The sequence below is a fragment of the Diceros bicornis genome (genome assembly GCF_020826845.1).
Source record: "Diceros bicornis minor isolate mBicDic1 chromosome 13 unlocalized genomic scaffold, mDicBic1.mat.cur SUPER_13_unloc_1, whole genome shotgun sequence".
NCBI classification, from domain to species: domain Eukaryota; kingdom Metazoa; phylum Chordata; class Mammalia; order Perissodactyla; family Rhinocerotidae; genus Diceros; species Diceros bicornis.
The window spans coordinates 17,906,926-17,926,618 of record NW_026690866.1 but is presented as its reverse complement, the minus strand read 5'-3'; the positions used below and the strand labels follow the sequence as shown (position 1 = coordinate 17,926,618).

General features: G+C 49.6%; 1 long non-coding RNA gene across 1 annotated transcript; it reads right to left on the bottom strand.

Annotated features, from left to right (window-relative positions):
• Window positions 1–7,670: 7,670 nt before the first annotated feature.
• On the bottom strand, window positions 7,671–12,852 carry LOC131401686 (uncharacterized). The gene is made up of 4 exons (XR_009217839.1): window positions 12,780–12,852; window positions 10,767–10,836; window positions 8,061–8,092; window positions 7,671–7,730 (listed from the first exon to the last, which is right to left on the bottom strand). It is a non-coding gene; the product is annotated as an uncharacterized LOC131401686 (long non-coding RNA).
• Between the last annotated feature and the right edge of the window lie 6,841 nt (window positions 12,853–19,693).

The following is a 19,693-nucleotide window of genomic DNA, read 5'->3' as shown; positions in this document are numbered from 1 at the left end:
CTTTGCATGTAGTAAGTGCTTTACAAATAGAATGACCAAATAGTTTTCCCTCCAAATTGGAACATATCAGGTAATGAAAAGGGTAGTATTAATATTTATGATAAGACACCAGGAGAAATATGTGCTGAAAATAGAAATGGAGGATTTAAAATTTAAGATGAACCGATCACTTTTGCATTTTAAACAGATCATTGAAACTAGAGTCTCGTGATTGGATTACCAGGGGAAAGGATTTGGAATCTTAAGCTACTCTTGCTAATTTATTGCAGTGTACCACTATAAAGGTGGTATATTTGCACAAGAGTAGTTAAGTGGAGGGGCCGGCCCCGTGGCTTAGCAGTTAAGTGCATGCTCTGCTGCTGGTGGCTGGGGTTCGGATCCTGGGTGCACACCAATGCACTGCTTCTCTGGCCATGCTGAGGCCGTGTCCCACATACAGAAACTAGAAGGATGTGCAACTATGACATACAACTCTCTGCTGGGGCTTTGGGGAAAAAAAGGAGGAGGACTGGCAATAGATGTCAGCTCAGAGCCAGTCTTCCTCAGCAAAAAGAGGAGGATTAGCATTGATGTTAGCTCAAGGCTGATCTACCTTGGAAAAAAAAAGAAGATTAGTTAAGTGGATGGATTTAAAATATTTCATGCAGCAAACTTTTAGTGCTTGAATTTTATATGTATAGAAATATAAAATATATATTGTGCACATAATATATGTGAGCCCTTTTTGTGTGCAAAGCCATATGTGAACACTATTGTGGGAAAATTTGGAAAATCCATATTAGTCTTGTCTTCATGGAATATCTAATTTAGTGAGAAATAACCAAATCTTGAAAGAAATAGATAAAAATGCACATATAACTAAAATAGAAAAAAAATCAACAAAGAGGAAAAATGGGGTTTTGTAATTTAGGTTACTAGAGCAAGAGAGTTCACTGTGTGGAAATGCTAATTTGTAGGAGACCTGAAAGTTGATTAGAAATAAATCAGAAGTGGATAACCTGTAGGTAGATTCAGAAGGGTGGATGGATGGTTCATTGATATGTGAGTGTGGGGTGGCAGGGTGTCCAGAGTGACACCCAGGGGTAGACAGGTTATTACCACAAATAAGTGAGTTTGGGGACACTGAGAGAGAAGCAAATTATTTGGGGAAGCGATTTGTTCAACTTGGGACCTGGTCATTGTGAGTTGAGTCATCACTGATGTGGTGAGTGGGCAGGTAGATAAATGGGTCTGGGGATCAGAGTTAGGTCTCTGTTGATTCTTTGGATATGTTTGGCTCATTAGTGGTATTTGAAACCAGGGAAATGGATGGGGTTGCCCCAGAAGGAGGGTGCAGATGGGGAACAGTTGTCAAGGCAGTGCTGACTTCTGGGAAGCATCAGTCGCTGTGGGGTGGTCATAAAGAGAAGCCAGGAAGTTGCTCAGGAAGTTGAGACAGGCAAGAACAGTATAGTGTAGGGTGGTGAATCCCAAGGACAAATGGTCTTTGAAAAGGACATTGGAGTCCGCAATGTCACGTGCTACTGCAGAGCGTTTCAGATCAATCATGAAAAGTCCCTAGTGGATTAGTAAGAGACATGGCTTGTGAAGTTAACAAGAGAAGCATCTGCAGAATCTGAGTGGAATTGGGTGGGCACTGTGGAAACAGAGGCATTGGGATATATGTGAACTTTTCACAATGGATCCCTGGCAGGAGGAGGAGAGGAGGGGTGTGGAGGTTGAGGACTATTAAGAATGCTGGATGAAAGACTGGTTTGTAGATGGTAGAGATTTGTGCATATTTGAAACTTAAGGGATGATTCCAGTAGGGAAGTTATGGAAAGCACAACAAATATTGAGGGCATAATGTCATTGAAATGGAAGGAAAAGATAAAAATCAGAGTGGTTTCAGCCAAGAAATCAATTTCTTTGCATATAACAACAGAAAAGGTGTGAGAAATGAATTTCTCATGAGGAATATTTGTAGATCTGATGACTAGAGAGTGAAATAGTTCTTGTCTGGGGGTTAACAATCTATCTGTGAAATATGGAGGAGGTCGGAATATAGAGATTTATGGAACTCAAGCAATGGATAGAATTGAGTAGAGCATTCAGGAAGCATTAGAATAATGCATACAGGTCCATTGGTTTCTGTTTATTCTTTGTTGGGATACACAGACTTCTGGTGCATTCTCTGTTCAGTGCAAGTGTCAACATGGCATGGCAGGTATTTGAAATCATCTAAAGTGTGCAGGGTGGATATGATGGCAATAAAGAATCTGGGAGTATGGTCAGTGGATGATTGAAATGATGGACTGTGGAAACTGAGCTTAATAGACAAGAGTATGAGAAAAAAAGAAAGAGAGGCTTGTGAAGATATTCCTGTTGGAGTAATCTAGTTTATTAAAGAATGATTATTTAGAGTGGATTTCTTTGTGTAAAAACTGGAAATTTGGAAATTTGTGTTGGGAATATGGTGTTTCTGAATTACTGATTTGCAAGCAGGAGAATTTTGGGTGAAGATAGGCTCGAGGTGTGGAAGTGAATGACTAGGGATGGAATAGTGAATAATGTCATTAGAGATGAGGCACTAAAAGGAGCTATGGAGACCTTGGAACTCGTGTGTCCCAATAACAGTGGGCTGTGGGGCATCAGCATGTGTGTATTTGTCCATGACAGAGAGAGGAGGAGAGGAACGAACTGAAGCAAGATGGCGGACGGCAGCTGGTCTGGATTTGACACTGGATAATGACCTTGAGCTTTCTGACCTTGTCTCACATCAGCTTGATGGTGTCACTGAATCCTGTTCTCCACGTGTGGTCCCTGTACCAGCAGCATCAACATCACCTCTTAGAAATGAAAATTCTCCATTCCTTCCCCAGACCTACTAGGGTTGATGTCCAGCAATCTGAGTTTTAAAAACCCTCCAATGATTGTGATGCACAGTGTGATTTGAGACACGTCTCCAGGGATAGAAAGAAAGTGGAATATCCACTTGAGCTGAGAACATTCTCCGTGGATGGTAATCTTCATCCTCCATTTTGTTCAAATTTCACATTTTATTTTGTTTTGAAAATGAAAGATCAAAAGATATGCCCCGACTTCGTAGTGGAAACGGTAAGACCATGAAACTAAGCACAATCAGAAAACTGAAGTTCTATGCCCCCTGAAGCCTAAGGAGCTGCATATTCCAGAGGCCAGTTACTGGAATAACTTCCCAACCTGGCGGTGAGGTCAGAGGGAGTCAGTGGGATGAGACCTTGGAGAAGCCGCAGCAAGTCTGTGGATACAGGAGACTGAAGGTACTCCAGGCCTGCAGCAGTGAAGGAGAACTCTTAAGATCTTTGGAGTCGCAAATACCTTCGAAACAGTCACACAGGCTGGTCCATGTGAATCCTTGGACCATGTAGGGGCCAAGGGATCTGCCCACCAGCCCTGATCCCACCCCAGCCCACTGTCCATATTGGGCAGAGGTAAGTCCAAGAATGGGTCTGGATCGCTCACAGACACTCTGCAGGCAACAGGCATCTTCTAGAGATATCAGGAGACAGACACAGAAAGTGAAGAAAAGCATGCGAGAGACTGTGGTCTCGAGGACAGACGAGACTGCCGGGTAGGAAGACAGAGCAAGGAGCCAAGAAAGGCATCCTGAAAACACAGTAAGGAGAGCAGCTTCAGTGCTGAAGAAAAGGTGAGTGGTGCCGTTGAGAAATTCCGCATGAGACAGGCTTGACTCTCACAGCATCTCTTTGTAACGTCCATCATGATTTTGACCTTTCATGGTAAACCTCAATATTTATTTATTTGAGTATACTTGCTGAGTTTTCTCCTTTTTATATTAAAATTTATAGGATAATTGAAGCTGAGGAATTAGTGTTTTGAACTTACATTTGTTTTTTTCTAGAACTTACACTCAATGAAGAGATGATACCTACTTGAATGAGATTTGTCTTTTAATGTATATTAAATCCGATTCCATACATTTTTATTGTGATTTTGTTTTTTTTGTTTTTTGTTTTTTTTGCTGAGAAAGATTCACCGAGATAACATTTGTTGTCAGTCTTCCTCTAATTTCTATACAGGTCACCGTCACGGCGTGGCTGCTAATGAGTATTGTATGTCCGTGCCTGGTAACTGGACCTGGGTCACCAAAGCACAACATGCCAAACTTAACCCCTCGGCCAGGGGCCAGCACTATGATTTTGCATCTAATTATAACATAAAATCGGTCAATCTTTTTCTTCATTGTCACCTGGTAATTCAGACATAGGTGATTTCTATATCATGAATTAAGTATCTCTTCTCTGTTACCTGGCAATTTTGTGTAGCTTTGATTTTGGAATCTAAAGAATGAGCATACCCCCTGGGGACATTATGTTCCACTCAGAGAACCTTGCAGCAGGCTCATTGCCTTCCTTCCCACATTAGATCCAGAGTCCTGGAAATGAGTTTGCCTTGCACACAGCACAGAATACATATGAATTACTCAACAAACATGGGATAAGTGAAAAATTGGTGGCATCATCAGGTCATTCACAGAAGCCAGACTGAGAGAGAACTTCCTTAGGTCAGCATGGAGAAGTATTCCTTTATATTTGTGATGTTTAGTTTCTAACATTGCAATGTGAACACCAAGTATACTACTTTTATCAAAAGTGTGTTCTGAAGGTTTTCAAAAATCTCAAAATCTCAGAGTAGAGATAAATCAATCTCTGTGAACCTGTTACTTGCTTCAAAGATTGTCAACTCGTATACCATCTGACTTTGTTTATCCTCACACCAAGACCCTAAGAATTAACCAGCTGAGATGGCTGAGAGCACATCATTTCAGCTGTAAATATTTCAGTTTATCTTACAGCTGAGGGATTTTTTGAACACAAACACAATAACTTTATCACATACAAAAATAAAAATGTCATTCGGATGATCAACTATCTAGTCAGTATCCAAAGTCTCCCAGATTTGTCAAGGTTATTTCTTGGTTTTACATTTTATTTGAGTCAGGATCTTAATGAAAACCTTCTTTTGCAATTGGTTGATCTGTTTCTGAAGTCACTTTTAATCTCTTAGTAGTTCATGCATCTTGGGATTTGGGTGGGATATGAGTCTGTGTCTTTGTGTGTCTACACCGATGTGTGAATTCTTTCTTTCCCGGATGACAGGGCCCTGGAAAGAAGAGCCTGCTCTCTGGGAACCAGGATTTCTACTCTGCTGCTGGCTGAACTGAAAAGGCCTCCCTGGGTGACACTTGCAGCCTTCAGAAAGGAGGGGGAAGAAGTATCAAGGAAGTCAATACAATGGCTCTTGTCTTACAGGGTGTTTCCAGGGCATGATGTACAAAATGCTGGGTGGTAAGACTTTAGCTCCTGGTCGTGGGGTGGGTTCTTGGGGTGAGCTCTGAGCAGTGTCTGTTCACCACCCACGTGGGGAGCATTTCAGTATTTTAATTGGTAAGGTTGTGTCTGTTGTGTCTGTGATGTTTAAGATTGGTGATAGTCCCCTGCTGGACCCACTTCTATACCTGCCCCTCTCCTGCCTCATCTTTCAAAACTCCCAACTGGACAGTTTCACATCCCTGTAACACAAATCCACATAACCACAGCACAGACTGGAGAAAAGAACACAGATGTCCCAGGGGCTATGTGCTCTATGCGCTCAGGCCCAACTGCCCCTTTGGGACAAGTCAGCAACAACACGACTTAGTGTGTAACCTAGTGATTGTCTGAGACCATGGACCTCAGAAGCACACGGTCCCAGATGTCACCCTGGGCAGCAAGGGACAGTGTGGGTCATTCAGTGGACAGGATTAAGGTCTATTGTCCTGGCAAACCAGAGCTCACCCCTGATCTATCAGGCACAGTCGGGGAGGAATGGCCACGATGTACCTGACAGGGAGGCTGGGGGCCTTCTAGCGAATTTCTGTGTAAAAGGAATCATAAAAGGATGTGTGGGGATGCTATAAATCCTAGTTCACAGAGAGCAGTGAGGTTTATGGAACAAAGTCTGATTGTACCTTTAAAAGCTGCATCTTGAATCTTTCCCTCTGGATATGAAAAAAGCAGGAAAAAGACTTCCAAGTGCATGGGGCAGGATCCTAGGATGATTCCAATCGAGGCGAAGGGTGAACAGGGAGCCCTAGAGGTGGCCTGAGGTGGATGTCCTGTCGGCCCTTAGTCTATCTGCACATGGTCTTCCTCTGGCCTTGTCCCTTCCACAGGCAAACTTTTCTCTTTCTACTTTTTTCCTCATTTAGTGTAGATGCAAATCGAGAGACTGATTAGAAAATGGCAAGTTCCAATATCTGATCAGAAGAAACCTCAACAAGAGAAGCAAAAGACATTCCTTCTTCCTTGAAAGCTGTAGAAAGACAGCCACTATCCTAGGGAAGGACATGGTCCTGGTAAGTGCTATTTGAAAAACACCCACATTTCAGTGGTTGTTGCTCTGCCTGGGAAAGTCCCTCCAACCTCTACCTCCAGGGAGATCTGAGGGGCTGTCTCTGCTCCTGTCCCAGGTGAACAACACTGAAATACACCTGTCTTCTGAGGAAGGGGACTTCAGGGTGTCATTCAGTAGCCAGGGAGGAGACTGGTCCTCCCCCCTCCTTTCTGCCACATACAATAAGATGTAACCATACACAAGTTCTTAATTCAAGGACGAAAGTGAGATTCTGTGTCTTGTTTACATGAGCATAAGCAGTGAAAGAACCACACCACAACACCCAGGCTGTGACAGAAGCAGGATATAATGTAAGAGTCAAATCTACCATTTACTATTAAAGAAATAATATCGCTCCTCACCAATGGGTTAACAGTCGCTGGGGTGCAGATGTCAGGGAGTTGGTAGGGGTGGGGCCCTCCCTCTGGGGCTTTAGGGGAAACCAGGGAAAGTCTTAGGATGTCCTCCTTCACTCAGGTGGGAAGAGCTGGCCCAGTGCACCCCGAGGGCGCCAGTGTCCCCGCTGCTCAGGAGGAGCTGAACTTGTGGTCTCCGGAGTGTTATGGCTCCTTGCCAAGGGCACGGTGGCTGAAGAGAACAAACAGACTATTTTGGGGTGCCTCCCTGAGATTCACGGCACACCTCCCTGCCCCCCTTCACTCTGATCCAAACCCTGTGCCGAGTGCTCAGTCCATCAACAGCACCCCGTTTGTCCCTGATGCGGCAGGCATCATTTAGCATCACCCATTTCAGAGGAGACAACCGAGTCCCAGAGAGGAGAGGGGAGCAGCCTTTACAGGCCTGGTCAGCAGTGGAGCTGGGATCCAGGTCCATGCTTAGCCCGAAGATATACTGAGCCCCTGGATTCAGTCGCTGCTGGTCCCAACACTCACTAGGCCCTGAACTGGAGGATGGCCAGTTCTTTCTCTTGAAGAGCCGCAATTTGCTTGCCTTCTGGTGTATGTGCTCCAGCCGGCAGGAGAGGCAGTATCTACAGGACAGAGCGGCCTGTGAGCTACCAGGAGCCACACCCCAGGTGTCCCTCCCAGACCCTGACAGCAGCTGAGTCCCGGTGCTCCATGGGTCACCATGCATTGAGGTCTGGGGCTGATCAGGGAGCCAGGCCACACGCTCTGAAGCCGGCCATCAGAGAGAGTCTGGCCTGCCCTCACCCAACTCCTGTACCTTCACCTCTCATCGACACTGAGGGGCTCCATGGCCTGGAACCAGGCCTCAAATCACTCTTCGGGCTCCAGGTCATACTTATTTGCAGCCTGCTGGAGCAGCTGGATCCTCCTGATGACTTTGCATTTCTGGGAGGAAGGAAAGGGTGCAGACAGGGCTTGGGTGGGGAAACCTGCCAGGAACTTGTGGGGAGTGAGGATCACTCCTCACTCGGGAACCCTCCTGCTTTCTCACTGAATTCAGGACTTGCCTGTCCTCACAGTTGCCTTGAATTAGTTCCTCATCCAGGAAGGTGTCCTTGATGCCAGCCCCTCCCGCACCCGCCAACGTGATGGGATTCCCAACTTTGTGGATCTAACTCATCCAATAAATGTAAGACCCGAGGGATGAGGACACGAAACATCTTGCCACGCGAGGTCTGTGATTTCCACTTCCCCACCCTACCCACAGATGCTCACCTCACGCCATTTCTGGGGTTCACCAGATTTCCCTGGAAAGGAGACAGCGAATGTCCATCAGAAACAGCCCCCCAAGCCCATAACCAGCCCCTATCCCACCCCTTCTCAGGCTGCAGGACTGTCAGTGCCCAGCAGAGGGCAGAACTTCCACAAACAGAACTTGACACTGGGCCAGGCTCTGGGCTCCTGAACAGGAGGGACAGGGGAGCTGAAGCCAGAGACCTTGTAGCCCACCCATTTCTGATGACAGACGGGAAGACTGAGGCCTCAGGCAAGAAGGGACAGCTGGACCACAGATGTGCTTCCTGAGTTGCAGGGACTGATGGCACTCCCCCAGGGGCAGGGCCTGATGGGGAGGCTGAGTGGAGCTCAGACACAGCCTCCTGCAGCTCTGCAGGCAGGCAGCTCTGAGCTTCCCCAGGCTGGGGAGCCTCATGGGGGGCTTACGTGGAGCCTCCGTTCCCGCATCGCTAAGATGAGCCTGACTCCCCAGCTCCCAGGGGTGGCCGTGGTTCTCTCATGAGAGGAGGTTTGCCAGGTACTGAGAGCTCAGGGGCCAGTGCAGGGCTTTCTCATCCCAAACCTCAGGTTCCTGCTCCCTGGCCCAACTCCAGGTTCACTCACTTCCAGATCATCCTCCATCTCAATGTTCAGCAGCTTCAGGTGATAGAGGTACATGCCCAGGAAGGGGATGACACCCTGTGAAATCAGGGTGGGAGGGGTGATGAGTCCCACCTCTCAGGTGCCCCCATGAACCCTCCCCCAAGTCACTTCACTCCATCCTCCTGCCCACCACAGACTCCCACAGAGAGCAGCCTAGGCCCCTCAGCAACCTCCCCACAGTTGCCCCCTCCAGGACAACCCAACGTTCCCCGTCAGCTACCAGGGGCGGCTTTTGGGAAATCCCAGGTTGTGCGGTCCCTGCCACTCCCCCCCAAATCCATCCTTGGCCCAGCCATTCCAGGCCTCCTCCTGGTCACTTCCAAGGAAGGTATTTCAAGCTCTGGGGCTCTAGGAGCTGGGCTGGAGGAGGAGGGACCCCTCTCTTGGGGAGGCCTCCAGCCGTGAGGGAGGAGACCCCCTCCTCTGACACCTGGACCCTCCCCCTCAGGCCCCCTCACCTGCTGCTACCTCTCCTGGGCTCCCTGGGGGCCCATCTCCAGGGTGGCCCTCACAGAGGTCACATCCTGCAGGGTCAAGGACAGGCTCTGGAGGCCATGCTCCCTTCCCTGTGTCTCCCAGGCTTCTGATCTTGGACCCTGGACATCTGGTGTCTATGGCTGCTCCCATTCCAGAGTGCTCTGGTTCTAGTCAATCCCAGCTCCAACACTCCCTCTTCTGTGCCCTCAGGCTTTCCCAGACCCCTAAGACTCTCTCCTCATCAGGAAAGTGTGAGGAGGACTCCCCATGCCTCTCAGGGTCCCCTGAGGACTGAGTGTCATCTGACTGTCACCAGTACTCTCCCCTCGCCCCTCGAGGAGGAGCACAAAGCTCCTGCACATTCCTCTCCCCCTTGTACCTCATCACCCCTGTGAGGCCTGCATCACAGATCATCCCCCTCCATTTCCCAGATGAGGAGACCGAGGCCCACAGAGGGGCAGTGACTTGCTCAGGGGCCCACAGAGGAGAGACTGCTCCCCCTCCCAGCCAGAGGCCCTGTCCCCCGGCCTTCACTCCTCCTCCAGACCCACCTCTGACCAAGGTCCTGTCCTCTGGACTCTCGGGGTGTGCCTAGGCGCTTAGTCAGGCTGAGGCATGGATGGGGAGGCAAAAGGTGTCTCAGGGGGCATATCCAAGTGGCTTCTGCCTGTCCCAGCCCCTGGGATTTTCTGACTCCAGGTTGGACCTGAGGCCATGCCAAATGCCTCAGCTCCCTAGGATCCCCTCAGGATTGTCCCTGCACAGAACTCCTCCTTCATTCACTCAGGAAGGGGACCCCTCTCAGCCACATCTGAGTTACAGTGTAGGGGGTGACCAGGGCGCTGTGTAATGGTGACGTTTGCATCCTTTTTTATTTGGAAACTTCTAATGTCCTGCCAGGAAGGTCCATTCAGAATCTGTAGGTTCCCCGATAATTCTCATTGCCATCTGGGGCGTATCCTTGTCAACAAGGCACCAGAGTAGACTCTCACTGGGTCGTCAGTAATGACCACTATCGGGATAGAGTGCAGAGTCCCAGAGAGCACACAGTTCTGTCCCAGATCCACCATACGTTCCAAGGCTGGGCAGCCCGTGTGTCCACCTGGCCTGTGTGACCACACAGTGCCCGTCCCTGGGGCAGGCAGGCTGCTCTTCCCTGCGAGGTGCAGTGAAGACCGAAGGAGCAGCAGGGACCTGGCTTCCTGAGGACAGCCTGGGCTGCTTTAGGAAGAAAGAAACCCCACCCACTCCATCCACCTGCCAGCCTGGAGGAAGATGAGGGTCAGCTGATGGGCCCGCATGGAAGCCAGAGACCTGCTCATTCTGCCAGCTCCTCACCTCCTGGAACAGTCCAACCAACACCACTCTACACCATGACAAAGGTCTCCTACCCCCAACAGGCCCCACCTGCACCTGCAGCTCACATCCCCCACTTCCTGTCAAGCTTGACAAGACACACCGTTATTTCTCAGGGAACCTTAAGTGAAAAACTTACCAAAGAACACACTGCCTGGTCCTTCCTCCCCCCTCACCTTCCCTCCTTCCAGATCTCGAGCCTCCACTCACCTCCGTGAGCAGTTTCCTCCTCTCCCGCTGGTCCATTCTGCACAAGGTTTTAAATTTTTTGCAGTTCCTCCTGAGGAGGGAAAAAAGGAATGAAACACTGTGGGGTGGTTTAAAGGTAAATCCCTTTTGTTTGAAAACGCAGAATTATCCAGACAGCCTGGATGAGCGTTTTCAATGTGTCCTCTGAGGCCAGAGGTCTCTGGGACTGGGGAGGGGGCTTTCCTGTTATCACCTGGGGCCTTCATTCTCTTATCTAATGAACAAACCTGTTTTAAAGAGTCTTGATTTCAGGTGGACAGAGAGTTCTGTTGCTGCAAAGCAAACACTTGAAAATCTTCAATTTGGTTCAAGTCAGGGTCTGGCACTTCGGGAAACTGTTTCCTGAAGCAGAACCACTGGCCTAAGTTTCCAGAAGGACTCCATGCCTCCCAACCAGGTCAGACCCTGTCCCCAGGGTTCATTGTCTCCCAGGAGATCCCAGCTTACTGAAGGGCAATGGCAGCACTGTGGGGGGTGTCTGGTCCACCCAGGTGGTGCTCTCATGGAGAGAGGTCTACCCACCTGGACACCCGTCTCCATGTCTTTTTTAAACGCTGAATGGAGGGGCTCAGCATTGCCCAGAGGATGGCATGGAGTGAAGACAGGTTCCTCAGGCCTTGGCATTTCTGGGGAAGGGAAGAGAATGTGTTGTGAGGGGGAGCTGGAGCCCTGCTTCCTCTGGCTTCTGTCCCCTCATGGACGTCTCCTGTCCTGGATGAGACAAGGGTCAAGAAACCCGGGAAGAGCACAGCTGGACCCTGAGGAGGAACACTCCCAGGGAGGAGGATTTTAGCTCAAGCCAAGGAAAGAGCCCAGGATGGGGTGAGCTTCCTACCACTGGGACCAGGAGTCAGGTCATCGAGGCCCTGGCAGGAGGGGCCTAAGGATTGTGTGAAGGCTCAGACCACAGATTTCAATCCTGAGAACTGAGTAAGGAGAAGGAACGGTTACCACGACTCCAGAGAGGGGTTCCCAGGGACTCCCAAATCTTACCTTGGCCACCTGGATCCAGAGCTCCACCACCCTGGCCCTGTCCTGGGCCGTCATGCTGGGTCCCCGAGGCAGGTGGTGATGACACATTTGACCACTCTGCTAAAGTGGGTCACGGTGGCATGGATAGTGGGTGCAAGGTGCTCATTGGCCCTATTTTCCCACTGGGACCAGATGGAGTCCAGGAAGTCGTGGGGCATCACTTTCTTGAAGAGCTCCTGGGGAGGACAGGGAGTGTCACCCAGCCCTGCCACAGCCCAGCTCAGCGTCCGCAGCCCCCAGTCCCAGGCCGGGTCTGTGATGAGAGCTGGAGCTCAGGATGCTGGGAATGCGGCCTGAGACTTGTGGGAGTCCCTGGGTGTTGCCTGTGTCCCCTGAGGGTACCCAGCACAGGATGACCCAGGACCCGATACTGTGACCCAGGGAAATGACATTTGCTCACCGTCCAGTCTCACTTCGTCCAAGTACCAGAACTCGGCTCCTGCTTGACCATCTCTAGGGGCATCTTCCAACCATTCTGATCATCCTGAGGTCTGACTCCTCTTTCAGATGCACATTCCCCCAAGGGAGCAACAACCACGGGCTTTGTTTGTCTGCCATGTAGTCATGTACACCTGAGGTGCCTAATAGGTGCTGAGCCTGTTGAGGCCTCCTGGGCAAATGAGTGAACTACCCAAGGACCAGACAGCACTTCAGTGTGCTCCCATCCCTCACCAAAGCACAGACTATGCCCAACTTCCTCTCTGCTCCACCTCATCCATCTGTACAGCCACTCTGCATGGCAGCTGCTCTCAGTGTCCATCTCTACTGTCCACATGAGGACAGCAAAGGCTTGGGAGTTAAGAAGGCTGCTCAGGTTACATGAGGGTAAGCAAGGAAGCTGGACCGAGATCACAGGATTCTGGATCAGGAAATGGCAGGTGTGGGGCAGCTCATGGCACAGGGAAGGCCGGCCCCACCTGCCCTGAGAGCCCCACTGCTCACCACATCCATCAGTGTCAACTGATCTGCCACCAGCCAGGGAGGGAACTCCAAGAAGTCAGGCTTCTCCTCCCTCAGAAGGTTTTTGTGGTCACGTCCCAGGGGCAGGTGGGTTCTGGGTCTGGATCTGGCTCTGCTGTTATCTCTCCAGGTGGAAGGAGGATTCTCCCTGGAGCCAATGGTCCATCTGACTCCTGCTCAGGAGCTGGCACTGGGACTGGAGCTGATGTTGGTGGTGGCTCTGGCCCTGGAGGGACTGATGGAGGTGACACTGGCTCCAGCTCTGGCACAGGTGGTGGAACTAGAGCTGGAGCTGGATCTAGCCGTGGAGCTGGCCCTTGCTCTGGCTTTGGAGCTGGGGGGAGCTCTTGAGATGGTACTGCAGCAGGAGAAAGAAACAGTGTCACTCACGTAGCTGACTTCCCCTGTGCCTGTCAAAGACAGGAAAGACCCCACTGCCTTGAAGGGAACAAAGCCTCTGAACACTCAGCAAGTTTTCTTCCAAGACTACTGTCACCTCACCTTCCAGCTCTGCCTCAATGAGCCGTGGATGCTCCAGCTGGACCTGGAGAAGGTACGCGTGGCCCTGCAGCCCTGAGCCAGGCAAGCTGACATGCAGAGAGGTCAGCTTCACCGTGAAGCAGGGATAGTGGAGGGGCTCCCAGAAATCCTGCCCTGGGTCCAGGCAGGTTCATACCAGAGAAGAGATGGCACTGGGGGAGGCAAGTGGGCAACAGAGTCAGAGGCCTGGCCTTTCCCTCCACACTTCTCCCCCAAGGCACCTGGTTTGGGACTGGGCCCCTATGCCTGCCCCTTCCCATCCAAGGGAGAGCCCCACGGCAGCAGTGGTCCCTGTGAGGCTATCCAGGCAGTGGCAGGTCTGGTTATACAGCAGGTTGAACACAGACTCTGTCGTGACTCTCTTCTCGCTGACACTCTTCTCCCAAAGGGCTGGGACACAGCCCAGCCCAGCCCTCCATGCACTTGTATAACTGGACTGAGCACTGAGGCAGATTTGTGAGCAGGTTGCTCACACATCTCCTATCTTGGGCCTGGAGGTTGATTTCAGAAGAGGTGGATGTGGGGAGGCAGATTTTGATGGGTTTGTGGTGGGAATGGGTCTCTTGGGGACAACTCAGCCAAGCCACCCCTCTGATTCCCAGGGGTCCTGACACCCATCCAAGCTCTTTGAGTCCTGCCCTTTCGGATTGGAAGCCACCAGACCTCGGCCTTCCCACGGAAATCAAAAGATGCATGAGATGTGGGTTCTGAAAGGCCCGCCCCAGCCACAGCTCCCATCTCTCCCTCCACACTTTCTTCTGTAGAGACAGGAAGCCGTTCTTCGGGACCCAAAGACCACTCACATTTTCAGATGGTCCTGTGCTCTGCCCTCCTGGATGGAATAAGGAAAGATGCCTCTAGATGTAAAGGAGGCTATCAAGGCACCACTTGGGATGTGCAATGGAGGACAGGACCTGCGAATGATGTCCAATGTGACTGTCTGACTCTCAGACGACAATTGAGGCCCAGCGATTGTATCTCCTTTATTCACTGAGTTCTACTAAGTGTCTCCAAAAGTCCTGCATGTAGTAGGTGCTTAATCTACATGGTTGCATGATTGAAGTCCAACCAGAACCATCCCAGACACCTGAGTGGGACTGGGGCTCCTCTGCTGCCACAGAGATCCCTGATTGGCTACCACAAGGAAAACGACCAGGACCAGCTGGACAGAATCTCCACCTCCTTGACAGGGTGGTTTCCATGTGCTTTTCCAAACTCAGAAAGGCCACATCCCAGAAAAGGATGATGCAGACTACTTTTCGTGACAAAGAGAGAAATAATAACCATGAAGAACCACAGCATGTCTACAGCTCTCTCTGCAGATCCAGGCACCAGGTAAGCACCTGCCATTGCTGATCCCATTAGTCCCTACAAGATCACCATGAAATTTATCCCCCCCCACTTTTCAGAAGAGCAAACTGAGGCTCCGAGAGATGCAGGGATTTGCCCAAGGTACACAGCTGGCAGAGGGCAGAGTCACCACTGTGCTGAGGAGGGAGTGGCTACTCACCTAGTAAACAGCTGGTCCAGGACCCGGTGGGATGTGTCTGAGGCTGATTAGTTGACCATGAAGGTGGTGAAGCTGGAGATGTTCCTACTCAGGAAAGTTTGTGCCATGGAATCTGTCAGCTTCTCGATCACGCTGCCTGGAAGGCACGCATCCTGCAGGCCTCATTTAAATTCACAGTGGACTCATGCTCACACTGGGGGAGAGGAGGAGGGACATACAACAAGTGACACAATGGTGAACCACCAGGATGACTGAGGTGACTTTCTACCCTCCTGTGTAGCTTGTGGGAAGGAGTGGAGGTCCAGATTTCTCTGGGAGTGGTACTGTGGGGCACTCTAGTGAGAAAATTCTGGGGCAGCGGTTCCCAGCAGAATCTCAGATTTGAGTCTGGATTCTAGTACTGCCTTGATAATCTCAGGGCCCTGAGTGTGAAGACCCCTCTGCACCCACACTCACCTCAGACCAGCCCTGGTCATTGATGGACTGGTGCACCTGTGTCCACTCCAGGGAGATGGCAAACTGGAAAGCATCCACCAGCTCCTCGACCATCTCCTGGGTGCAGCTCTGCAGTGACAGTGCGCAACAGTCAGGCCAGGGCGGATCAGGGGCCTGCCTGGACTTTGCCACAGTGGGAAACCCCAACACAGATCAGGCACAGAGCGGCATCTGCACAGACTCCAACAGTGAAGGAATGCGATTCACTTTGAGGTCCTGGCATTCACATGTGAATAGAGGAGCTTGGTCCCCAGCACTCACGTGACTCTCCTGCAACCAAGATCTTGAGTACCAACATGACACACTGCTCGACTCCCACCATCTAGCTTCCTGCTCTTGCCCAGCCTGGATCCTCCTCATCCCCAACTTCCCTAACTCCACCTCCCCCCTACAAACACACAATGAGGGTCAAGGGGTGTGGGGCTGTCCTTTTGGGATCACAGTTCTGGCCTGACCTAGAGTGGCCTGCCCTGGCCTTAACTGTTACCTGATGGTTCCTCCTGCCAAAAGGCCACACACATTCGAGGTGAGGGCTGAGCCAACGTCTAAAGTGACTTAACACGCTCTCATTCTGGGCTTTCCGGGGGCCAGAGCCTCGGAAATTCATGGGACAACACGAGAACATCCTGCTCTGTCGAGTGTCTCCACTCAATTGAACTGGACAGGAGTCTGTGATTACAATGTGGGTGCCTGGTAACCAGAGTTCTAAGTTCTCTTGGGGGCTGTCACCAAGGAAGTGAGGTCACTTATTCAAGGTTCTATTACTTGACCCCTTCCTTCAATGAGACGCACCCAAATCCCCCGCTAGGATGTTGGCTGCTCTCCCTCCTTGCCCATGTCATCTCCAACACAGTACACAAATACCCATCACCACCCTCCCCACAGCTCCTTGGGAGTGGATCCAGGCCCCAGCTTTGAGGAGACAGAGATGAGGTCAGACCTCTTTGTTCCTACCAGTTCTGTGTCCTGGAAAAGCTGCTGTGCCTCTCAAGATCTCCCCAGTGTCCCAAGCTGCACAATGAGGATTGCGCTAAAAACAGCTTCCTAGGGACCTCATCAGGTGTATATGCGATAATACGTACAACACCTGTGGGCTGGTGTCACATGTGTCTAATGCACACAATTAGAGATGGAGGAAGTACAAGAAGTAGGACATCCCATAGAATACCAGTCAGAACTTCTCTGGGTCCCAGATGTGTGATTTTTGGTAAGTCACTGCCGCTCTGAACCTCATTTTCAGGTCTGCATCCTGAAGGGGTTGAAATTAGAGGTTATTCAGACATTGTGATCCACTGGCATTAAGCCTTCCATGGTCCCGTTTTACTCAGAATCAGTCCCAAGAGCCTCATATTGGTCTATGTGGTGGGAGCCTCCACAATGTTCCCAATGCTCCCTGCCTCCTGGAGTGCACATCATTTTGCCACCACTAAGTGGTCAGTATCTGGCTTCTGAACAACAGAACACAGCCAAGGTGATGGGATGTCACTTCCAAGTTTTAATTACAAAACGTCTGTGACTTCCCACTCACTGACTTACTTGGGTTCCCTACTTACCTCTCTCCTTAAGTTTCCATCTCTCTCTCTCTCTCTCGCTCTTACTATCGTTCTCTATCAAATCACCAGAACTGGGAATGCAAGTGCTGATGTTGTCAGTTGCACTAGGTAGAAGCTCCATAGGAGAGAACTGAGGGAGTGTCCAGCCAACAGACAGACAGGAGCTCAGACTCTCGGTCCAAATGGATCCGGACAAAACCCATGTGAGTGATCTTGGGTGGAAATCTTCCCCCATTGGAGCCCTGTGGAGACCACAGCCTCTGCTTCACAGAGACTTTGAGGCAGAGGCACCCAGCTAAGCCATGCTTGATGCTTGGTTCACAGAAATTGTGAGATGTTAAATATTTGTACTTTATAGGTGGCAGTTTTTGGAGTAATGTTGTCACAGAGGAACAGAAAGTAACAGTCTACCATGTCCCAGGATCCAGCCTGATCACCCTCCTCTCTCCACTCCTCTCTCTTCTCAGGCTCCCTCCAGCCACACTGGTCACATTTCTGACCTTCCCTGGTCAAACTCGATTCTTCCTGTGAGTCTCTGCAACAGGGAGCCTTCTCCTTGAACCACTAACTCTCCCCAGACATAAGAAGAGGTGTTTACACTTGTCATTCTGGTCACAGCAAAGGTCTGAAATGCCTCAGGGCAGCCTTTCAGAACTTCCTAGCACAGTCTCTACCATCACATATCTCACATCCAGATGAGCATTACATGATATCTTCCTCCTTCCTCCCATTGAGATAAAATGAGTGCATGAGGAAGGGCTGTCTGCTTTGGCTGAAGCAGAGGCAACTCATTCTGGTTATACCAGGCAGAGGACTGTCTCTTCCAAGCCGAATTTTTCCCACCACGAGTCCATTGTTTAAGGAAAGCGTCATTCCCTCTCTTTCATGGGTCTGGTTTCCCCAAGAACACAGTGAACCATCCCCTCTCCCTGTGCTGCATCACCATAAACCCACAGTCAGATGATAAACACCAGGTTATATCACCACCAGATCCTGAATTCAGTCACTGCTGAGACTCACCCATCAATGTTGTCATTCAATGGTGACTCCTGAGGACACCTTTCCACTGAGACCCACTCCCAGCCTGTCCTCAGCTTCTTATAGAAACACTGAGATTTCCTCAGAGTCCTCCCAACCTGGGCAAGAAACATTCTGAAATGTTCTCTGCATTAATTTTCAGGGACTTGAGACATTGGTAGATGTAATTTGAGTGTGTATGTGCAGTAGTTTCTACGCAGGTATTCTATTTTTCAGACACAGATAAAATAGTGTGGCTACTCCATGCACCAAGAAAATGGATAACTGATCAAATTTTTTCATGATGTGAAGTCTTTAGAGAGTAAATGTCATGGTTAATAGCACAGACTATGGAGCTAACTCCTCACGTCCAAATTCCAGCTCAATCCCTTATTAGATATTTGTATTGACTGAGTTCTTTACCTGATTGGTGCCTCAGTTTCTTCATCTGTCAGTTTGAAATAATGATCAGTATACATATTTTGTAGGTTTATGGACAGTATTAAAGGAGTTAATGTTTGGAAAATGCTTGAAACACCTAGTGTATTACCAGTACTGTACCTATATTTTAGAAATTTTTCTGACACTGCCTGTGAGCCCCAGAGGGTGAGCCTGTTGTCTGGATGTACGCAGAAAGCACTCCATGACATATGATGAATAAATGAATGAACAACATTGGCGAATGCATTACCAGTGTTACCTATGTCACCCTACAGGCATTCCCAAGCCGAAACACAGGCAGACATACCTGCTCTGTCCTGCATCACATTCCCTGGAGGAATGACTGGGGCTTCTTGGACCCTGGTAACGGTGCCCACTAAAGGTTTTATCTGTCAGCAAACCCCAGTCTTTGTCCAATTGCTGCAGCTCACAGGGTCTGCGCTCTGATCCTTGTCTTCACTCGAGACAAAAGTGCCATCCCCAGAGCTGGGCACACGCAGAGCCTGAGCCTTGGAGAAAATGATTCCCTGGCCCTGGGGCAGGTTGAAGAGCTCAGGGACAGAGTGGGATTTGGGGAAAATCCTCCAGGTGTTGTCAGAAGGGATGGAGGCAGGGGATGTGTCAGCAAGGACTGGTCTGGTTGGTGGGCCTTGGTGGTTAAATAGTAGGTGGGGCTGGGAAGTTTCATAGGTTCTAGTATAATACAATCAATATGACGGTCATGAAATCAGAATCAGCCTAATTAAGGCCAAATTAACCCAATGTCAGCTGTTCCCTGACTCTTTAATCCAGTAGTGACTTATAATAAGGGTATTCGTGTTCTATCATCTCCTTTTGATTGATTAGCTAGAGTAATTATTCTTTACATAGCCTGTCTATTTTTACATAGTAAAGAAAAAGGGAGTATTAAAACATCCCTCCTTGGAAAAGTCTCCCTAACATATTGAATTAATAACAGAAGCCAGGACAGGAATTTCACCACATATCTTGAGCTTTAGTCTCTGGTTTTAGATCTTCCTAACTGGTAAATTACCTTGACTTCTGCCTTCTTTCTTGAGATTAGTCCACTTAGGACTAAGTATGAGTGCAACCTCATGCCATGTGAGAAGAGGTGGGACTCTAGGAGGAGGTTTTTTTCATTCTGTCAGTGTGTCTGTGTGTCTGTATGTGTGTATGACAGATTTTGCTGCATCTTGCAGTGTGGGTCAGTGTAGACTCATTTTCTAAGGAAAGAATTTCCCTAACCACTGTCTCTGGACTTTATTTTCACTGATGGCTTCAACGGTACTGTCCAATAGTAACATTAAGCACTATATATTATAGAATTTAATTTTTTTCTT